This window comes from Nilaparvata lugens, chromosome 8, assembly GCF_014356525.2.
Source record: "Nilaparvata lugens isolate BPH chromosome 8, ASM1435652v1, whole genome shotgun sequence".
Classification (NCBI taxonomy): Eukaryota; Metazoa; Arthropoda; class Insecta; order Hemiptera; family Delphacidae; genus Nilaparvata; species Nilaparvata lugens.
The window spans coordinates 17,238,897-17,259,809 of record NC_052511.1 but is presented as its reverse complement, the minus strand read 5'-3'; the positions used below and the strand labels follow the sequence as shown (position 1 = coordinate 17,259,809).

Below are 20,913 nucleotides of genomic sequence, written 5' to 3'. Positions count from 1 at the left end.
AACAAAATAGATAATTAAAACATTCACATTGTGAATACTACCAAATAATTATTAATAATAATTGCATTATTAAATAAATATATCCCCACTATAGATTATTAGTCGGTGTGTGAGGAAAGAATGTATCAATGTTTGAAACGGCCCTCGACTCAAGGGAAAGTACTGTATAGCAAGAAGTTTAATAATTCTGGTATAATGAACTATTCTATTATTATTTGAAATCCGGCCCGTTTTCAAACTCTTCAGTACTCAAGCTATTCTTTGTACAATCCAGATCAATATCTAGTAAAGAGGAAGAAGCATAGAAAGTATAGTATACGTTATTCAGGCTATAATAGATGCTCCTAATGAGGAAGTATTCAAAGGGTTGGGGAAAGCGATCTCTGCGTATTTTAAAGGACAGACGGCATTCTTGACTTGGCAATGTATTTAGACACAACGATATCACGTTAAAAATACAAAAATACGGGAAGGTATGATAATTGGACAAAGGGCACGTGGAATACCCCGGCTAAAATATCTGAAGCAAGTAACCAAAGATCTAGGGATCCAGAGCTACATCCAACTGAAAAACTGTACAGCTCTGGACAGAAAATGTTGGATAGCTGCCTACCAATCAAATGATTGAAGCTAAAGAAGAAGAATAGATTACTTTTGCTATTAAAAAGATCGACTAGCAGTCAGAATTTTGTATAATAATGAAATTTTTACGATTAATTCATTTATTGTGAAAAATTCTGACTGCTAGTCGTTCTTTTTAATAGCAAAAAGTGATTTAATAATAAGCAGTTCGTGATGGAAAACAACATTGAAGAATAGACCGCTCCACAGCCTAGTAAATTTATTACTATTTGGTCTCTAGTTTTCGAACTTACTGTTTTCAAAGCCAATCCTCAAACAATGTGTACTCGTTAGGTGTACTATCAAATTCAAATTCAAATTGGTTTATTCATAAAATATTACATATTTACAAATATAAAAGTGTTATGAATTACATGAATTAATTCTCCCTGTCTGGATGATTTGTCCGTGTGCAGGGAGGAGTCGCAAATTATCAGACAGAGGGCAAACACTAGCAATAATAAAATAAATTACAACTATGAATAATAAATGAATTTGAAAGAATAATAAGAGCGTTTATTAAAATAATAAATTTTATAACTAAAGATAGGAAAAAAACAATAAATAAATAAAATGTCAGCTCGACGTCGGTTAAAGGGCTGAGTTGGGAGTAATATAGCTTCATTAGCGTGGTACTGTGTGTAATATTTGAATGGTATTTTGTGTTTAGAACTACAAATATTCATCTATATGGAGAATGTAGAAGAGCCTCCGCAGCTCAATCAATACAATCAATAATTAAATGCAATTATTATAATCTCGGAACCTATTGACAATATCATTATTCATGAAAAATTGAAGAATAAATTCAAGATTCATCCTGTAAAATTAATACAGTACAAACACAACAAAAACTGCACAAAATTATTGTATGTGAGAAAGAGAAAGCGCATCCTACTCACCGTTTCAACCTGCTAGCGCATGCTAGTCGTCATCCACAGCTGACTAGATCTCGCGATGAACCTGCACGACAAAACATCCTCTTTGGAGTGTCACTTGTGCCACTAAGTGCACCGGAACACACATGCCTGACATTGGACATTGCAACTCGATCCAATGGCTGCCTGGTCAGCTTTCACAAGTGCAACTTCATTCCGTTCCCTATCAACTGTCAACATTCCTCACAAATATCACCAATCCTCCCCTTTCAAACAATGCTGACTGTTTGAAGTGAATGACAGGGTAGAAACTCTCATTCATACTACCATCCGGAAGCTATCCTTGGCGGACGTGATAGATGTCCTTTGTTGGAAACTTCTCTCGCCTTATTCTGTATCTGTGTTATTATAAATAATACATGTATACCTTACTCTATTTATTATCTTCATCTGCAGACAATATAACGTATTTCCATCTCTGTCTCTCTCAGTGGCACTATTATTATAAATTGATAATACCTGTATACCTTACTCTATAGTGAGGTCCACGTTATAATGGCAGATTTTCATTTAGCAATGGTATTGCTATCCTTGTCTATCATTCAACAAAGCGGATAGCGCTATCTATTTCTCCCTTTGCTCTGTTGCTAGATCGTCTTTTAACAATATAGAATTAATAATTGATTGACAAAATATTTCATCTTAATTATTAAAATTCATTATGAAATTATTAAAAATATAATTTATTGCTTAATAAAATATAATTGATTATTTTAAACGAAAATGAACAGTTAATATTACATCAATAAACCTGTATCAGCTACCGTCTATAGAAGGCATTGATAAGACAGAGGATCGGCAACGTTTTTCTCCTATCTTTCTCCACTGCCATTATAACGTGGACCTCACTATGGTTAGTGTCTTCATCTACAGAAAATAAACGTGTTTCCTCGACGCTGTTTCTCTTTCAATTTCAGTAAAACTATTATTACACATCCATAAAATATATGTATTCCTCATTCTAGTTATTGTCCTCATCTGTATACAATAAACGTATTATAAAACACTTATTGACATGGGCTGCTTTTAAATTAATAGAACAAAACCGAAAATGGTGTAAACCGAAACTAGTTGTTCAACTATTTTAATGTTTTTTAAAGAATAAAGGGTGCTATAAGATTTATTTTGTTTTTTAATAAACGTATTTATTTCTCTGTCTCTCACAGTAGCACTATTATTATACATTGATAATACCTTACTCTAGTTAGTGTCTTCATCTACAGAAAATAAACGTGTTTCCTCAACACTGTTTCTCTGTCTCTCACACACACACTTTCTCTCTCACTCTCTCTCTCTCTCTCTCTCTCTCTCTCTTTCTCTCAGTAACACTATTATTATAAATCCATAAAATACATATATACTTTGCTCTAGTTATTGTTCTCATCTGTATACAATAAACGTATCTCCTCTAACCTGTTTCTCTGTCTCTCTCTCACTACCTCTATAAATCCTCTATTATAAATCCATAAAATACCTGTATACCTTACCCTATTTATTGTTCTCTGCTGTATGAACGTATTTCCGACAGATGTGTTTCCGTGTCAGTATTTGATTCAAGTTTAACAAGATGCTGTATTGTTAAAGTGACATGTTGTCTTTTGTGTTTTACATCATTAGCGGAACTTGCTGAGAGATCAGATTGATGGGGACTCGTGATTGGAATACATTATTGCCTAACTAGATTAGAATGGGTTTTTGATAGATGTGTTTTTATCAATGTTATGCTTTATAAGTGTTAGCTCTTCCCAATGTTATGCTCTTCCTTATTAGTTTTAGCTTTATGAGTATATTTTAAATAGACAAATGGATATCTTTTTTATTTGATCCTATTTTAAACTCTCTTAATTGAAGCTATTAGTAATTATTGTAAGGAAATCATGATCACCTTAACCATTGTTCTGTTGGGCCTACTTGTCATTCTACTTCACACATTATGGAAAATATACTATAATAGTTTCTAAATTTGATGTCATGCTTATCAATAATTTTTTTATTATAAATTCAACTGTCTTGAATAATTATATATTTACTACATTTATGATTTTGTTGAATGAAAATTTATTCCATTCAATTATATGTTGGCATGAAATAAACGTACTATATTTCTCCAGATTCAAATTTTCAAAAAATATTGTTTTCTGTCTCACCCAATATCACCAATCGAAATTCTTGATCAATGCCCATTGATCACCAGTGATATTGTAAATATCGTAAATAAAATATTTTAACCAGTTCATAAATAGTGAGTGAAGTTTTTGGTTCAAAATTTTCCAGTTTCATTCAAAATTTGGATATTTTGGTTAATTGTTTCTAATTCTCTGAGATTTAGTTATTCATGATATATTTTCTTGATTGAAGATTTGTTAGTTTTTTGAAGTGTAAATTGTTATTTTAATGAGTGATGTTAACTTAACCTACAATTTAATTTGGACTGTTATAAAAATTTGAGAAGGTACAGTTTTGGGCATAAACCTGTTGTGCCTTCTTACATAAGTGTAATAATTGTACATGACTGAATATATAAATAAATATCACTGTTGAATATCACCAATGGTGTTCTGTATTGATTCGAAGATTTCCATCTTCCATCCATTCAAACTCGAAGATTTTGATAAACATGAAAGACCCATCTTATCATTAGTATTGCATGAGGGTCGATTTTCAAAACTTCTCGACTAAAATTATTATTCTCTCTGTTTTTGCAGGTATGTCCATGAATCGTTGGAATATGAAACTCTGGTGTCATCTAACATACTGGATGAGTGAGTAGATATTGTCATTTTAGTCATTTATGCATTTTTTGAGACTAAACAAATTCTCACAGTTACACACACATCGATTTTTGTACTTATGAATCCTATAAGATTGATCGAAACTTGACAAACATCAACTGTTTAATCTAATTGAATGAGCGAAGCGAATTCTATGTTTCAAGTCAATCGGCGTTTGTCTGTTTGTTTGTTTGTACCGCAGTTACAGTCGCAGTTATGGTCCGATTAATATGGTTGGATAAAATTTGGTATACAAGTATTTTGAAACAAGGCGCAGAAACGTTCAAGAAAATTCAAAATTTTTAAATTCATTCCCGTTTCAAGATGGCGGCCCTTTATTCGGAAATTTTACCCTAAAAATCAACCTAACTTTTCAATACTTCATCAGACCAGGTTCGAATTGGGCTCATTCTTATCAGCTCTTCAAAGCGGTATTATTTCATGTATCACATGTTAAAAATTTTCTAATTTTTGGCATTTCGAGTTTTTCCAAGTCCCAATAATTCAAGTTTCAGATTTTTTATCTTTTAAACCGTGCTTCCGAGCTCAAAAGTGTAGAGGACCTTCATTCTTCAGCGCTCTAAGGTGGTCTTATTTCATATATCACATCTTCAAAATTTCAAAAATTTAGAATTCGATAATCCGGGTCACAAATTTCAAGTTTCAGATTTCTTATCTCTTTAGCTGTGCATCCTAGCTCAAAAGTGTAGGAAACTTTCATTTTCCAGAGCTCGAAGGCGGTCTTATTTCATACATTACATGTTGAAAATTTTGAATTTTTTGTAATTCAATTATTTACCCCCCCCCCCCAAGACCCACATTTCAAGTTTCAGATTTTTTATCTTTTTAACCGTGCATCCTAGCTCAAAAATATAAAGAACTTCTATTTCTCAGTGTCCATCACCGATCCTATTGCATTCATATCATTATACTCTAAATCCAATTTGTATGTGTGTTTGTGTGTGAATAGGCGGGCGTGTGTCAATAGTGATTTTAGTGAGTGTAGCGAATTCTACTGTTCTCCTAACTACTATTAGAATTCATAAGGACGGCAAAAACTCGCACCTCCAAAATTCGATTTGTGTGCAACTAGTCGTACGAAACTATATTCTCTTCTATACTTTAAATATGAAAGGCGGTAGAAATGGAAAATTGGCAACAATCTCTTCCTATCACTTCTACTGATTTTATTAAGTGAACATCACTCTCAAAGTTTTTGATCTTCTCCAAGGAACTTGATCTTAGAATAAACAATCTTAGATTTTAGGTTTTATGTATATGTTTTCTCTGACTTGATGTATAGAAGCTCTATGGAAACTTATCGAATCACATTTGAATAGCGATGAGAGTCACTGATGAGCTCGAGCTTCTTTCTGATCGATATGTCGGCTGGCCGTCTTTCGACTTCCGTGGTGCCCTGTGGCGGGGTTCACTGACCTTGTGAAGAAGGCACCTGTGATGACGTCACGCAACAAGGACACGGCCACCGCTAGCTACACACATGAGGAGGAGAAGGTTGAGGAGGGGTGAGAGGTGATGATGAAGAAGAACCAGCAGGAGAACATGTAGAAGGAGAAAAAGAAAGGAAAAGAAGAAGAAGAATAGGATGATGAAGTAGAAAGAGAAAATGACAGGCAAGAGAAGAAAAAGATGACGATGAGAAAGAAACGGAAAAGGACGAGAAGAGTAGAAGAAGAAAGGGAAAAAGACAGAAGGAGAAGTAGTATGAAAGAAGAGAAGAAGGACAAAAATACAGGAAAAGAAGGTGAAAAAGACAGGAAAGGATGAGGAGTGAAAGGGGATAGAAAAAGAAGGAGAAAATACAGGTGAAGGAGAAGGAGAAAGAGTTAAAGGAAGAGAAGAAGTTGGAGTAAAATACAGGAGAAGAAAGAGGAGGAGGAGAAGAAGCAAAAGAAGAAGAAGGGTGTGGAGGAGGGAGAATAAAAGAAGGAAGAAGTGGAGAAAATAATTCAAATTGGAGCATTGAATGGGAGAATTTGAAGTAAGGGCTTGTAGATTTGAAAGAGAAGGAGGTCTTCACCACCTTCTCTTGGTGGGAGGAAATTTGTTGAAATCAAATTCAAATTCGAATTTATTTCACCCTCATAGTTTCATAAACAGAAATCAAATAGAGTTTAGCATGACAAATACAATAATGCAACTAAAATGTAATAACAGATTGTAAGTGAAAAAACCACTGGCATAAGAACAAGAGAAGACCTAGAGAAGGATTCAGAGATAGGGAAGGCAGATAAAAGAAGGATAAGTTTGAAAAAAGAAGTGAAAGGAGAGAAGGAGAAGTAGTAGAAGAGAATGAGGAGTAGTATCAAAAAAAGGAACAGTTGAGGAGAAGAAGAAGAAGAAGCAAAAAAGTCAGAAGATACGAAGAAGCAGAAGTAGCAGAAAAACAGAAGAAGAAGCAAGAAGAGAAGAAGTAGAAGAAGAAGGAGATGAAGAAAAAGGAGAAGAAAAAGAAGAAGAGGTGGAGGAGAAGGTGGCTAAAAGCACACAGACCACGACAGAACGCGTGGAGAAGCACCGAACTCCTCAAAACAGTTATACTGCGGGCAGTTTACATTGGACCGGTATTCCGTGGGTTGGACTGAGGCCGCACTAAACCACACCTCATATACAATATTTCTATATACACATACCACATATTTATAAACTGTAGTAGAGTGTAGTGAGGCCTTGTTGGTTGAATGATCAGCACCTGGTTTTATGACGGTCTTCACGCATGTGTGCGGTGACTAAAAACAGTACAGAATTGGCTCGGTTGCTCCTGGCTTAAAGAAGGAAAGGTCCAGTTCATTGGGTCGATGAAGGAATTTGCAAGTTGAGAGAGAGTGCGAGAGAGTGAGAGGGTGAGTGAGTGAGAGACAGAGAAAGAGTGAGAGGTAACTTTTTTGAGGGAGAAGGAAGATCGGATTTGACCTTTTCTCGGGCAGATGGCACGAGTTTGCTATTTAATTATTGGTTGAAGATCCACGCAGATGAGAAGATGTGCACTCTCTGGGTCATGTTTTATTAAATAGAAAACATTTTTGTGATGGATATTATGAGAAAATTGTTTTTTTTTCATAGTAATATCAGTATACAGTAGCCATAGGTCGTGGTTTGTTATTTGCTTGTAGTTAACTAAAAGAATGACACGTGTACTCGAATTTTGTTGATGACTATTCAATTGGAATAATCTATACATTCTACAATTTAATTTTTATTAATTCTACAATATTATACAATTTTCTTATCTGGAATACATTCCAGGCAAGTTGGGAGTCTACCGAAAAAGTTGGCCACTCTTTTAAAGAAGATCATTTGGGAAAAAAAATTTGTAGACATAATTGTCTAAAAGTGGTGTAAAAGTGGTTCAAGTTTCAGTAAACTATACATGAGAAAGTGAATCAGTCAATCGAAGTGAGCCATGACCAATCAATTTTTACAATATTTACAGATGATGCATCAGGGAGTTCAGAAGTTTAATTGCAGCTCATTACAATTAATTGAGATAAGAAACCAACTCCTAAATATTATTCATGAGTTGACGAATAGCTTTCTGGTGGTTCGGAACCAACCTAAAACTTTAGGTTCACTCATCTCTCATTATCAAGCCTTAAGCCTCATTACCCACATACAAGGCCTCAAGTGGGCCTCACCCTCATTAATTGAAAAAGAGAATAAACATTATTATTCTATTTAACAATGACAGGACAATTTGATTATAAAATGATTGGAAACCGTAAAACAAGCTTATAGCCCTTACTATTTATTCCATTCCCGAATTTTTATTGCATATATTAGTCCAAAAGAGGCTATGATTCATCACTTTTTATTTTGAAACACTTATTTGTATCTACACAAGTGAACTTCAAGGATAGTCAATAATATTAGTTTGTTTCCAAACAAATTCTGATTGAACCAATCAAATCTACTCTTCAACTCAAAAATCAGTTTTTAAGGCAAGGTACTCAATTTACAGTATCAGGATTCAAAGTACAATTATTCATTCATCTCACAAACATCCAGGTGCATTCTTGCAGATACACGAATACTCAGCATATTCCATTGTTTGCAGCTCGCATTTTGAGGAGACTTACTGCTCCATATTTCACACACTGATAGACACTGTCCTTGTGACTAGAAGTGCCAGAAAATGATGGAATTCACGCTCGATGAACACATGAAATGGGCATGGTATGTCCTAGTGAATAAATCATTATTCTGTCTTTGGAAACGGATTGCTGCCGATTTGGGAGTAGCGTTATGCATGCACATAATATTTATTCGTCATTCCTTTGCTTTACTAAGGCGTCATTCAGCGCACACATACCTCTCTTTTGATTCATGTCAAGTCAATGACTCAATTCATGATCGTCATGATGACTCTTTCTGTATTATTCATTATTGAGCAATTATTCGTTTGAGCAAACGGTTGATAACTTTATTTTTATGACGAATAAACATTAAAATTTGATCGTCATTATGACTTTTTCTGTTTTATTCATTATTGAGAAATGTATCCTTTGAGCAAACGGTCAATAACTTTATTTCTATGACAAATATACATTAAACTGTCAATGCTTTTGTATTTACTCTTCAGAGTAGAATAATTATAAATTTTTCTTAAACAATTGTCAAACCGTTTGATAATTAAAAAAAGACTTGAGTTTGAAGAGAACTAGGATTGATTTGGCATTAAACTTTCATATTTAAGTAATTGGTCTGACAGAATGCTCTTATTACAACTTTTGTCCCCGTTCAAGAGTAGTTACCAGTTACCACCTCCTTCTTCTTCTTCTCATTTTTTTCCACTTCTCCTTTTTCTTCTTCTCCTCCATCATATTTTTGCTTCTTCGAAAAACTGTTGTATTTCAATTTTGAATTTGTATTCCATTATTTAAATGAAGTGTCATGTGATTGTCACAGAGTTTACCAACGAACAATCCAACTGGCAAATATTTTAAACAGGATTTCAAAATCTATTTGCAAATTGAAAATGTGTCCAAACAGAAATTCGTATTATCAATTTCACAAAAATTCCATACTGAGAGAGAAGGAGTTGAAAGGAGATACTATCACTCTTGTGTTAAAATTACATCTGTGATTTTATTGAGTCGTTATAGATCGTTATTATTCAGTATTTCAAAACCAAAAATAACTTGCTGCTGTATCATATAAATTCCAGGTAGCATTTGAGATTATTAATATTATTAGCGTATGGCTTTGAATGGTGGGGAGACCCAAGGGTAGTTCCACCTCGCCGTATATAGTCCAAAGTTCCCTAATGAGAAACCGGACAGTAAGGTTATAGTGAGCACAATACTTTCAATTTACACTTTTCACTTTGAGATATAAATATGTGATGATAATGTCCACAGCAATACACCTTAAATCCATATCTATACTGTACGACATCATGTTATTCCCTTTTTCTTCTCGAGCTTATAAAACCTTGATTCTGAAGAGGTGTACTCACTTAATTACTTGATACTTGTTCTCATCTCACTAGAAACGCGGTCGCGCCGTGGTCGTCATTCTGCAGAAATTCCTCCCACAGAGTAGAATTCAGGTTATCAGGTAGCTCTTCAGGTCTTCCTTTAATTTGTCCTGTCCCTTCATGTGTCATATGGTAGCTGGGACTTTGTTGAATATGTTTGTGCTTGAAAATTTACTTTTTGTGTAGTTGAGAAGTTGATATTGTTGTAATTATTCATATTAGATAAAAAGTTAAGAAATTGTCATGTTGATAGTTGGAAACTAACTATCAATAAAATCTGTGGTTTTTGACAATTTCTTAGTCTTTTTATTTAACTTGAGAATTTAAGCTCATTCCTGGCTAAAGTTCATGTCACCTGCGCTAAATTAATGGATCATTCTAGTCTGTTGGGTGTTATATTGATGGATTTCGTCATTTCGTGTTGGTAGAATGAACTTTGTTGGATATTTTTGTGCTTCAGAATTTAGGCCCATTCCTGGGTTAAAGATGATGTCAAGTGCGCTAATGGATCATTCTTGCCTGTCCGGTGTTATATTGATAGATCTCGTCATTCCGTTTTATAATTTACACTACAATCTTATTAGCTCGACAAGATAACATGAATAGCATGATGTGGTACCATATAGATATTAATTTAATGCTCGTTTCCTTTTCAAGAATGATTCTAGATGGAAGAGTTAGAATTATGAAGTGAAATGAAGTGTCGCATGTCCTTTGCTGGTGGCGTAATCAGATTTACCGCTTCATTCCAACTGTTTACAGCTCTGCATTCCATGCAAGGGCCCTGATTGAACGTGATAGGCTTTCGTGTGTACCATCGATTTAGCCCGGTAGAAAGCCCAGTTGTACGTTCAAATAACGGTTCCAAGCTCAACATATATGCGACTGTCTGTAGTGTCACACTTTTAGGCTACCGGAAACTAAACTAAAGTTATATTGGTACACATTCCAACTTGAAAGAATTATTCAGGTTGATAGGAATAATTGTTCACTAATAAAAAGTCACTAATATTGACACGTTTATAGTAACAGTATTTAAAAAAAATATATTTTAGAACAATATCTGGTGCCTATATTTTTATTGTAACACCACATATCACGAAGGATTGATTAGTTTTAGATATGAGCGTTGAAGAACTGTTCTATAGTTCCTCATAATATGAAATAATTCCTAAAATCACTTTTCTTATATGGTCTACTTTATTCAAATTAATAAAACCAATATAAAAACTTGTAGTATCCTTTTATTAAAACATTTTAACGACAAGTTAAAATGATAAGTTAAATGATATTTTAACTTGTAAATGATCAATTGTCGAAACTAGTCGTTAAAATGTTTCAATAAAAGGGTACTACAAGTTTTTATATTGTTTTTATTAAAATAATTCCTCTATGGTATAATGTATGAGATAATAAGACAACAGTTCAACGCTCCTCTGCCAAATGTCAAAGCTACCTCTTTCATTTCCCTATTGAGCCATTATAGGCCGTTTGTATTTTAGAAGCAAAAATAACTTACTTTTGCAAAGATGTGACATGCATAACTGATGTCTTATTTTATGGTTGATAAAAGATTAGTCTGTTAATATTTTGATGACCGGCATATTGTGAAAACTTGTTTCCAAGTTTATTGAATAGCTTGAATGACCTGGTGACTTTTTTCAAACTTGTGTGACAAGTTCTGAATTGCGCTGATATTTTGCAGAAATCACATATGGTTCAACAACCGGGTGTTGTCACTCAACATCCATTCTTTGTCATAAAATTTGTCAAATCTTTCTTTTAAAAGAAGCCTAAACAGATTCCTTATTACTTCAAGATTGAATTATTCTACTCCTCTATAAAGAAACTATTCATTTCAAATCAGTAATTAACGAGGAAACTGATTCATCCGAACGATATCACCAGTATTCATATAATATTTTTGCATTCTAAATATTTGTACTCTTCCTTTTGAAGCAGGGGAATTATCTAAGATAAGATCCTTAAAACGACTCTGCCTTCTTATCCGATCAATCTCCATGTAACTATCGTTGATTTCTTAGAGATCCTGCTATTCTAGAAGAAATCAAATCAAATAAAGTTTAATTCACAAATACAGTACAGACATAATACAAAATATATAACACTTGTTAATAATTTTCCCCACATAGACAAGTCTGTCTATGAAAAATCTTGAGAGAAATGAATGTTATAAGCATCTAAAGAACTCTAGCAACAGAAAGGAGACACTCTTGAAATTTGGAACATAAACGACCTATACCATGAGATATCTGCTTATGTTATCTTTTCTCTATGGTATATGCTATCTTTTCTCTATGGTAAAGCTCTCTATTCCATATTTCTTGTTGGATGCCACAGTAAAGAACGCCTCCAATTTGAACTATGCTTGATCAGTATAATGAACAATTTTAATAGGTGTAGGTATAGGTCCTTAATTTTTCGTGACAAGATTTAAAGGATACCACCTTTGAAATCCATGCTTTGAAAGGCAACCAACCACACAAAAGCTATGCGTGCCGCTGTATTGTGCTCTTTTGCATGTCAATAAAAGATGTGACAAGCCGATTACCAGCATCACTTTCTTACAATAGTCGGCCATTATAAAGAACACCATTATCCTAGGTAAAAGACAAGCATTAGTTGGTTACAACTAGGAAACTGTTCCATTATTATGGGCCTTGTATTAAGTAACGTTCACTGTTGACACTGTGTATACGCCTTGCTAGTTGTTACATGTCCACAATAACAGCTACTTGAAAAAATTGCTGTTTGTAATTCCTCTTTTTCAACAGAATTAGATCATCTTCTTTCTTTATTATGTGTTGAGTATAAGACACTAGTAATGTGCTTTGTTGACAAAGTAGTAAATATACTTGCATAAGTAATAACCAATCAAAAAGATAGTTCAATATTGTTATTAAAAAAATTGATTTTGAATATAAATGACCTTACATGACTAATCCATTCTATTGGAATGGTCGAAATCTTAATTTATTGACCTAATGGTTTCAACAATCATCTGTGTTTCAACTTCAAACAAACCCAGAATGCCGCTACCAGTTCATCATTGAGTTTTAAGATTAGTTATAGCAGATCATTTTATGTAAATTATCAGAGAAATTGTAGTATTCTATATTATTTCACGTTTATTAAGCCAAGTTTCTCTTAAATAGAGCTGTATATAATAACATAGACATAATGAGCACCAGTTTCTTATGTTGCTAAAACTATCATAAAATTCATATCTAAATAAAATTCATACAAGTATTACAATAATACTTGGAAAATATGACAAAACGGTTTACATAAGCAAAGACAAATTGGTGAAAATAAACTTCCTAGCCCCGCCATTCAACTGAACATGTTTATTGAATTTAAACGTTTCTAGCTCAGTCGTCATGAAAAAAATAAATAACACTTCTATTTCAATTTCGCATCTGTATCATTGAAGTTTAATTTTAATCTCAGAGCAATAACATAGCTTGAAATTGATGGAGAAGTGTTGTTCACGCTTCCAAGACCAAGGAGCGGTGTGATTGGCCAATAGTTTCTCACCTTCACAGTTCGAAGTACATAAGAATCAAATGTGAAATAATCAAGGTATGAAAAACTAACCCAATATTTGAAAATTGTTGACTCGACAATGAAGTCTTGAATGTAATCTGTATAGCAACTAAAAATAGAACAATATACTGGGCAACATAACTTCTGATTTTGTGTATCCACAAAAATATTGAACTTCACCTACTTTCAAAACTGTTGTCCATTTGTAGTCTACAATGACACCATTTAAGAACACTGGTATTTGAAAGTTGAAACGATGTATTTAAATTAAGTCATGTTATCATCAAAATGCCAATCCAAAATAAAGGAATTTCATAATAAATTAAATTCTCAAAGGTTTTCTCTTATACGAGTATACAGTCAGTAATATTTAGTTTGGAGATAGAAAACATTTCTTCATCAAAATTTGAAGCTATCTCTCAATTTCTAGCTACATCTGAAGGCTCATATCAAAGAACTGTAAAAATGTATCGTTTTATTGCTTGAGATTAGATACTTGATCGAAATGGTTTGGGTAGTATCTCAGTGAATCTTTTGAGATTATAATATTAATTTCTAGTCTGTCTGTTAATCCTGATGTAATTTAGATGTGCCCTTGGTTGCCCCCACACTTCATTGTATACTCGTAACAAGATTGGTTGTGGTTTCATAACAAACATTATGTGGCAACCTTGTTGCATTGTCAGACGAGAGTTAAATTCTGATACAACTGAAACTTGTAAGCTGTCCTCTAGATTTTATACTTGTCATGCAGGGTTGTAGAATGAAGATTCCTGAGCGTCTTCTATTATTTGTCTAGGATTTCTCTGTTACCTCCGTCTCACTTCATGCCGTTTATTGTCTCTTTCTTTCGGCCTTTTTATTGTTACCGTCTTATGCATTCTTGTCCGCGTTTCATGACACCGGAATCGTGAAGTCATGAACTGAAAGGAAAGCTGATGAATATCAATGAATGCATTGCAAGGTTAATGATTCATTGGGATGATGCATCAGAAATCATACTGACTGTATCGTCAATAATAACATGAAGTTTCGTAGCTTTTTCAATTTTTATACTTCTGACTTGTTTATTACTATACGAAAATGAATAGTTATAATAGTTTGGAATGTGATGCACTTGATCCGAAGCGGTACGAATAATGTCACATAAGAGTCCTTGGTAGTACTGTACTTGAAGAAAAACTAGGCTCCTATAAAAGGTGCGTACAAACTTATGCACCACGAAGACGCGCTTTTCACTTTTCATCAGCTGATGCAATTCTCATTATATCTGTATTTGTTCAGAAACAGTAAGATACAGACATCATCAGCTGATGAAAAGTGAAATGAGAGTCTTCGTGGTGCATAAGTCTGTGAACACCTTATGAAGTATGTGTTGAAGCACTACCTCCGTAAACAAAGCCATAGTGCATTCGTGTGACGTCAGCACAGGTAGGGCTCTCACACCAATGAAAATTCGTTAATTTCAGCTGATCTACATCAGCTAGTGTTTTTATTGGTGTAGGAGCTCTACCTGTGGTGACTTCACACGAATGCACTATGGCTTTGTTTACGGAGGTAGTGGTTGAAGACTTATTTATAATTTAAATTCAAATTTATCTCCCAAAAAACATAATACACGAATATGAAATACAATATACAACATATTTTGGAATCCCCCTACTAGACTATCCATCTGTGGGGGGGGGGGTTCACATTATCACATAAGCTTAATCTGCTCTTAGAAGTTGGGATAATAGTCTGCTGGATGAAAAGAATACAATTTATAGAGAGACATATTTATTGAGAATCGCGTGTCCAGCGGTAGCAAACACTTCTTTGTCCGATTAAATCTGATAAACTGTAAGCGGATAAAATCTGGTACCTAACTCTGTTAAGCTGAACCTTCCTTGTCTGATAAACTTTGATGAATTAATTAATACTGGATTGCCATATTGCTCATATCCGAGTGTTGCAAAATAAGACAGTACGCCCACCAGGATACTTGAACGGGAGTAGCACACGCTATGCAGCCAGTCCTTCATCATTCTTTAAACTTTGTCTTGCTAGAAACAATGAAATATCTGTAGGCTTTTCTCTCGCCCATCAGACTCTCTCACACCCTGTTGAGTGTTGAGGGCCTCCCACACGCGCTCTTGTGCGTGTGAGTGTCACGCGTGTACAAAACAATAATAATACAAGAGTGTGAATAATGAAGGTGTGAGTGTAGAAAAAAGAATCGTGCGGCGTTTGTTGGTCCAATACTTAATAGAGACTTCGATTACAACATTTTCAAGCGTGTAGGTATTGTACCAACTGACAGCAGGGAAAATATTGTATGAACGCTAGGTTCATTATGAGTAATTATTGCATAATTGCGTCTATTAATTATTGGTTGCACTGACTTAATTTTCGTGAGAGGTGGTTTGTTTCAATTGTATAAGTTCAATAATAGCAGAGAAAAAATATAGGTTTATTCTTTCCTATCTGTATTCTTTACTAGAATACTCTGTATTCTGCCACTCTCTGTATTTTTTCCTCTCTGATAATAGTGAGGATATGATCTAATGTAAGGACTACATTAAGGTTAACTTATTTATTTGAAAAGTGTACGTGTAAAGGCTCACAGAAACTTCATGTAGAAACTCATTTACACAGAAAATACATTTTATCAATACAATTTCATTATTATCATAGAAGTGTAGAAAGTTTCGTGAAAATTTAGGGGCTGATGTTTTAATGTGAATTCCTTCAACCGGATGTAGCAATAAATTGGATATTACCAATTCGATTATCTTCAATTACATTAAAATGAATAAGCTTCACCAATCGTGTATTTAGTCATCTTCTACCACTCAAGAACCCCTTCATTGATTTCCCACATTCATAATAATATTGTTGAATTTCAAAGTTTGGTAAATGCTTTGGATGCTGTAGGCTATTTCATAAATGAACATTTGATTCACTATCATATTTAAGTTATCTGTAGTCAATAGTTATTTGTAGCCCCCAATGGTTTGTTTATCTGTGAACTCAAGTTATCAATCGGCAAAACTCTCATCTTTTACAAAAATTAATCTACTGTATTGATAAAAATATATATTTATCTGTTTTTTATTAGCATTTTTTCTATAATCTCACTTTCGTTTTCTGACCCAAGAACTGTTTCAGAGCATCATCTCCTATTATTTATCCTCCATTGACAAAAATCGCTTTGACATTCACTTGAATAATTCTGTGGGAAAGTCTTGGAACCGACGACTGCTCTCAAAACAATTTTCCTCAATTTTCCGCGTCATTGGTTTTTGATGTTTCTTCGTCTGCATAACAGAATTTCCAGTGGCTGAATTTCAAGTGGAAAACCACTTGAAAACGTTCCGAGTTATTTTCGGTAATCAAAACCTGTGGGGTATTTTTTCATCGAAGAGATATTTTTTTGTTTTATCTCAGCAGCCAATATATTTTTCCAAGTACTTTGATCATGTTCTCAGGTACATTTTTTCCTCATAGTAACATACAGCTTTAAAGAGAGATAGCTTAATAGATAGGGTCAGTCCATCATGGCTCCATTCTAGCGAACGATCTTGTAGAAACAATACGTAATATAGCCTATGTTTCTACGAATATTCCATTCATTTCTAGTCATTCATTCCATATACGCACAACTCTATGACCCTTTTCTGTTAACGTTTGCTACACTCTGCGAATGATTAATCTCAACATTCAAAACCTACCGTATCTGAACAAAATGTCCTGAATTCTCTATCCATCACGAACTCTTGATAATACTGCACCTTGTTATAATCGAATCAATAACTGATTGCAAAATTAGAAAATATCAGTAGACAATAAAATTATCTTGAACTCGTCTATTTATCACAAACCGTCTTGTTATCTCCTTGTCGGAAATATTACTTGACTAATATTCCTAAAATATTATCACTTTGATTATTATAAAATATTTCAATATGATTATCACTTTCAATTTAAAAGTGAACCATTGACGGTTCCCATGACCATATTATACTGCCAATGACAGTAGAGCTCAACGGTCATTGGTCAACGGCTAATGGTCAATCGTAGGGATTTCGCCATAATATATACTCTGCTGCTAAATGTTTGAGCTTTCAGTTTACTAGAGATTGATTATGGAGTAACAACCGAAGTCGTATCTCATATTTTTATTGTATTTTTTCTTTAAGGCTACTTTAAATATAAATAAAAATATTACCCTTTGAGTACCCTTCTAAATTATTTTGTCACGACATGTTTCGGCTACTAATGCCATTTTCAAGTAGGGCATATAAGGGTACTCAGATTAATGTTTTCATTCATATTTTTAATACATTGGTGGTTTTGATGGTATCATGTAGTTTTAATTCAATATGGATATCTACAACATCACGGACACTAATTTGCCTTCTTTGCGTCGAGTTCTTTCAAGAAGTATTTTCATAATTCTTTTAAAGATGGAAATGATATATTATGGTTCCTTTATCCATTCCAAACTGCCATGTGTTAACGCACTATTTCTAAGTTCTGAACAATGACATGTAACCATTTATTGAGACAGAAAAAACATCAAAATAGTTATAAAATTATTATATATTTGAACTTGAACATAACATTTACATAAATACTTGAACATTTATGTGACAAATCATAGATGTTTTTAACGATTGTACTGACCAAACATTTTTCTATGTTTGCATCATCTTATAATATATAAATGAATTTAAGTTCTTTTCCATGCGCTAAACTCTATAACATTGATGTTATCAGCCATAAAAGTCTCATCCTTGGAATTCTATAGGTGGATCATTAACAGAGCCCACCATTTATAGACATGCAGCGGAAAATTTTTGAATAACGATTCGGGGAGAATTTGAAGTTTCAACATAACACATGCAAGTAGCAAGTGGCCTTTCACCGGACTTTGTAAGTGCGGACAAGGGGAGCGGGTGTGGGGGGGCGAGAGTTTAGGGGGGCACATCATGGCGTAATGAATAGTCGATGTTGTAACAGCTCTCCTCTTCAGATTCCGATCGCTGGTAACCTCTATTGAATTTATATTTATATTTTTAGACTTTCACTGCCGTTACCAGTCGGCCACATTTTTAGTGAGAGGATGATGTTGATGACCTCAATAGATTGACCCAATTCGAGGTCAATTATTGCAAATAGAATAGTGCCATTTCAAAAGTAACTGAATGGTCGATTATTGTGAGGGTGGGCAGTATTGTTCAGGTGTCATTCTGCTTCCATTCATTTATTCATTCATTGTGTTCATGGCAATAACTGTTTGGGTGTTTTATTTATTTATTAGATAGAGCAAACAATACAATAGTCGTAGAAGAAAAAACAGGCCATTGCCCAAAACGACTTCAATTTTCTAATTTTGTTTCAAATTGTCCAAATATTTGGACATAATTTATTGTGTTCTTCAATATTCGGACCGATTTTTGACTGATCAATTCTCTCCCATGATCCACAATGTTGAACCTACCCAATGTTGACTACCTACGTTAGTCAATGGAAGCTATTCTAAAAAATGTCGCTATTTTCCAATACTTTTTAAAATTCTGTCATAAGTTCAAACTCAACATTTTATCATTGAATTGAATTGGTTTGTTTTTTCAGATAGATAGCAGGTTTGATGCCTAGTGAGATCGGACTCCCCATTTTGACTATGATATTGCGGGGATGTGTTGACTAAAAGATTGATGATCATTTTGCTGCTTCGTATATTGTTTTTTAATAATATTCTTATTTGTAGTGTATCAAATCACTACATGATTCACACTACATGTAAGCATTTGTAATGTATCACATCTATTCAAGTCAAAGTAATTCCCATTTGACTCGGTTATCGTCGGATTTATTGAGCAAACATGATAATCATTAATTTGAATTATCTTGTATACATCATTGATTTAGAGCATAGACCATTTTATAGAGCATAGATCTCAGCCTTCATTTTATTATCATCCCGTTCTCCGTGGGTAAATTATATTCTCAATGAGTTGGAGGATACTGATATCTGATTATATTCTAGTATTTCTATTCAATAGTACATCTTCTAGTGACTGTTCTATTCAACTATTAGATACAATTTTTCTATGGTGGTACAGGAACTTGTAACAACGAAATCGTTAATAAAATTCACTTTCCAAGTTTTGTACAAAATATGTAAATTGAGGAAATCTAGAATAAATGAAACTCAGTTGAATAATGAAAATTTAACTTGTAAATTCACGAATTAAACTGCACTCTACTGATCGAATAAGTGATACTATTGACAATATTCAATAGTGTTTCCATTCTGTACAATTAGTAATGTAAGTTTTCCTCTTGACCGTGCTATAATTTCATCATTATAATTATATTTACCGATATAACATGATATTATACATTTCACCGGATGGAAATCCTGAAAAACAGGAAGGTCTCTGTCACGAAAAGCATCCTTCTCAGATTTCATTAGTCCAAGAGTGTGTTAGACAAGGACAAAGCAATTAGAATTGAAAGGTTCGTCTGAAAAAAATACAGCAAAGTAAAAGTCTGCATCAATCAAGGTTGGAGACTTCGTTTATGCGTTTACTGTCACTCAATTGCGAAACCAGGAAAATAACATTTACTTTTCTGTTTTACTATTATTGTTTCTCAGTGCAATTTCAAGTGGTCAGCTCAGGAAGATTTCAGAAATCGAAAGTACGGGAAAATGTTGTCTGTTTTATTTGATAATTGTTGTCATTTTTTCTATTGTACGGTTCAAATTCTATTGTAATCTTCATACTTCAATAGTTTTGAACGATGTACGTCCAAAGACTCCATGAAATTTGTTTCATACCCCATTAGTTTTGAAAGTTATGTACTTGAAGTGTTTTATATTTTTTATAGATCTGAGAAACACAAGTACTGTATTTCTACTATTCTTTCACATTTTATTCGAAAGGAGGAAATATTATTATTTTGTTATCCACTCTTATGAGTATACTATCATTCTTTTGTGTTCTTATTTGTTTGAATCTTTATTTTCTTCTCTTCTCTCTTGTTTTGAAAAGTTAAAATTGTATTCCTATTCGATTTATTACGATGCACTCTAGACAGTCGAAGTTGTTCACCGAGAGTAGGTCATAAATAAAATTGTATAATATTATGTAAATCCTTCAAATTATGATTTTTAGTGTTACGTACACAACGCTAATACATCTATACGCTAATAGATCCATTTTCCATCAACATAGAATAATTTATTCTTTTTTCTGCCAAATTGAATTTAACTTTAGTAAATGAAAACGACTTGATATTGTCAAAACCACTGATTTATTAAAACAATTTGAGATACTACATTGGGTTGTTCCGACATATGAATCTCTGGTAAACTGAAAGCTTGAACATATTGTTTGGGTGAAGCCCTACGATTGGTCATCAGCTGTTGACCAATGAAGGTTGAGCTATACTGTCATTGGCCGAGACTAAACATGCTAGTATTCAAGATTTGTTGATGTTCTCATGACCATAGTTGGAATAGTTGGGC

At 33.6% G+C, this 20,913-nt stretch overlaps 2 protein-coding genes across 3 annotated transcripts in view; one reads left to right on the top strand and one right to left on the bottom strand.

The window, feature by feature from the left end:
* The window catches only part of LOC111044811 (cytochrome P450 4c3), a 55,369-nt gene extending 53,742 nt beyond the window's left edge, over positions 1–1,627 (bottom strand). The window contains 1 exon segment of the mRNA XM_022330036.2: positions 1,524–1,627. The gene's annotated coding sequence lies outside the window, so the exon portion shown is untranslated.
* LOC111044820 overlaps positions 1–20,913 on the top strand; it is a 103,684-nt gene that overhangs the window by 24,543 nt on the left and 58,228 nt on the right. The window lies entirely within an intron of this gene.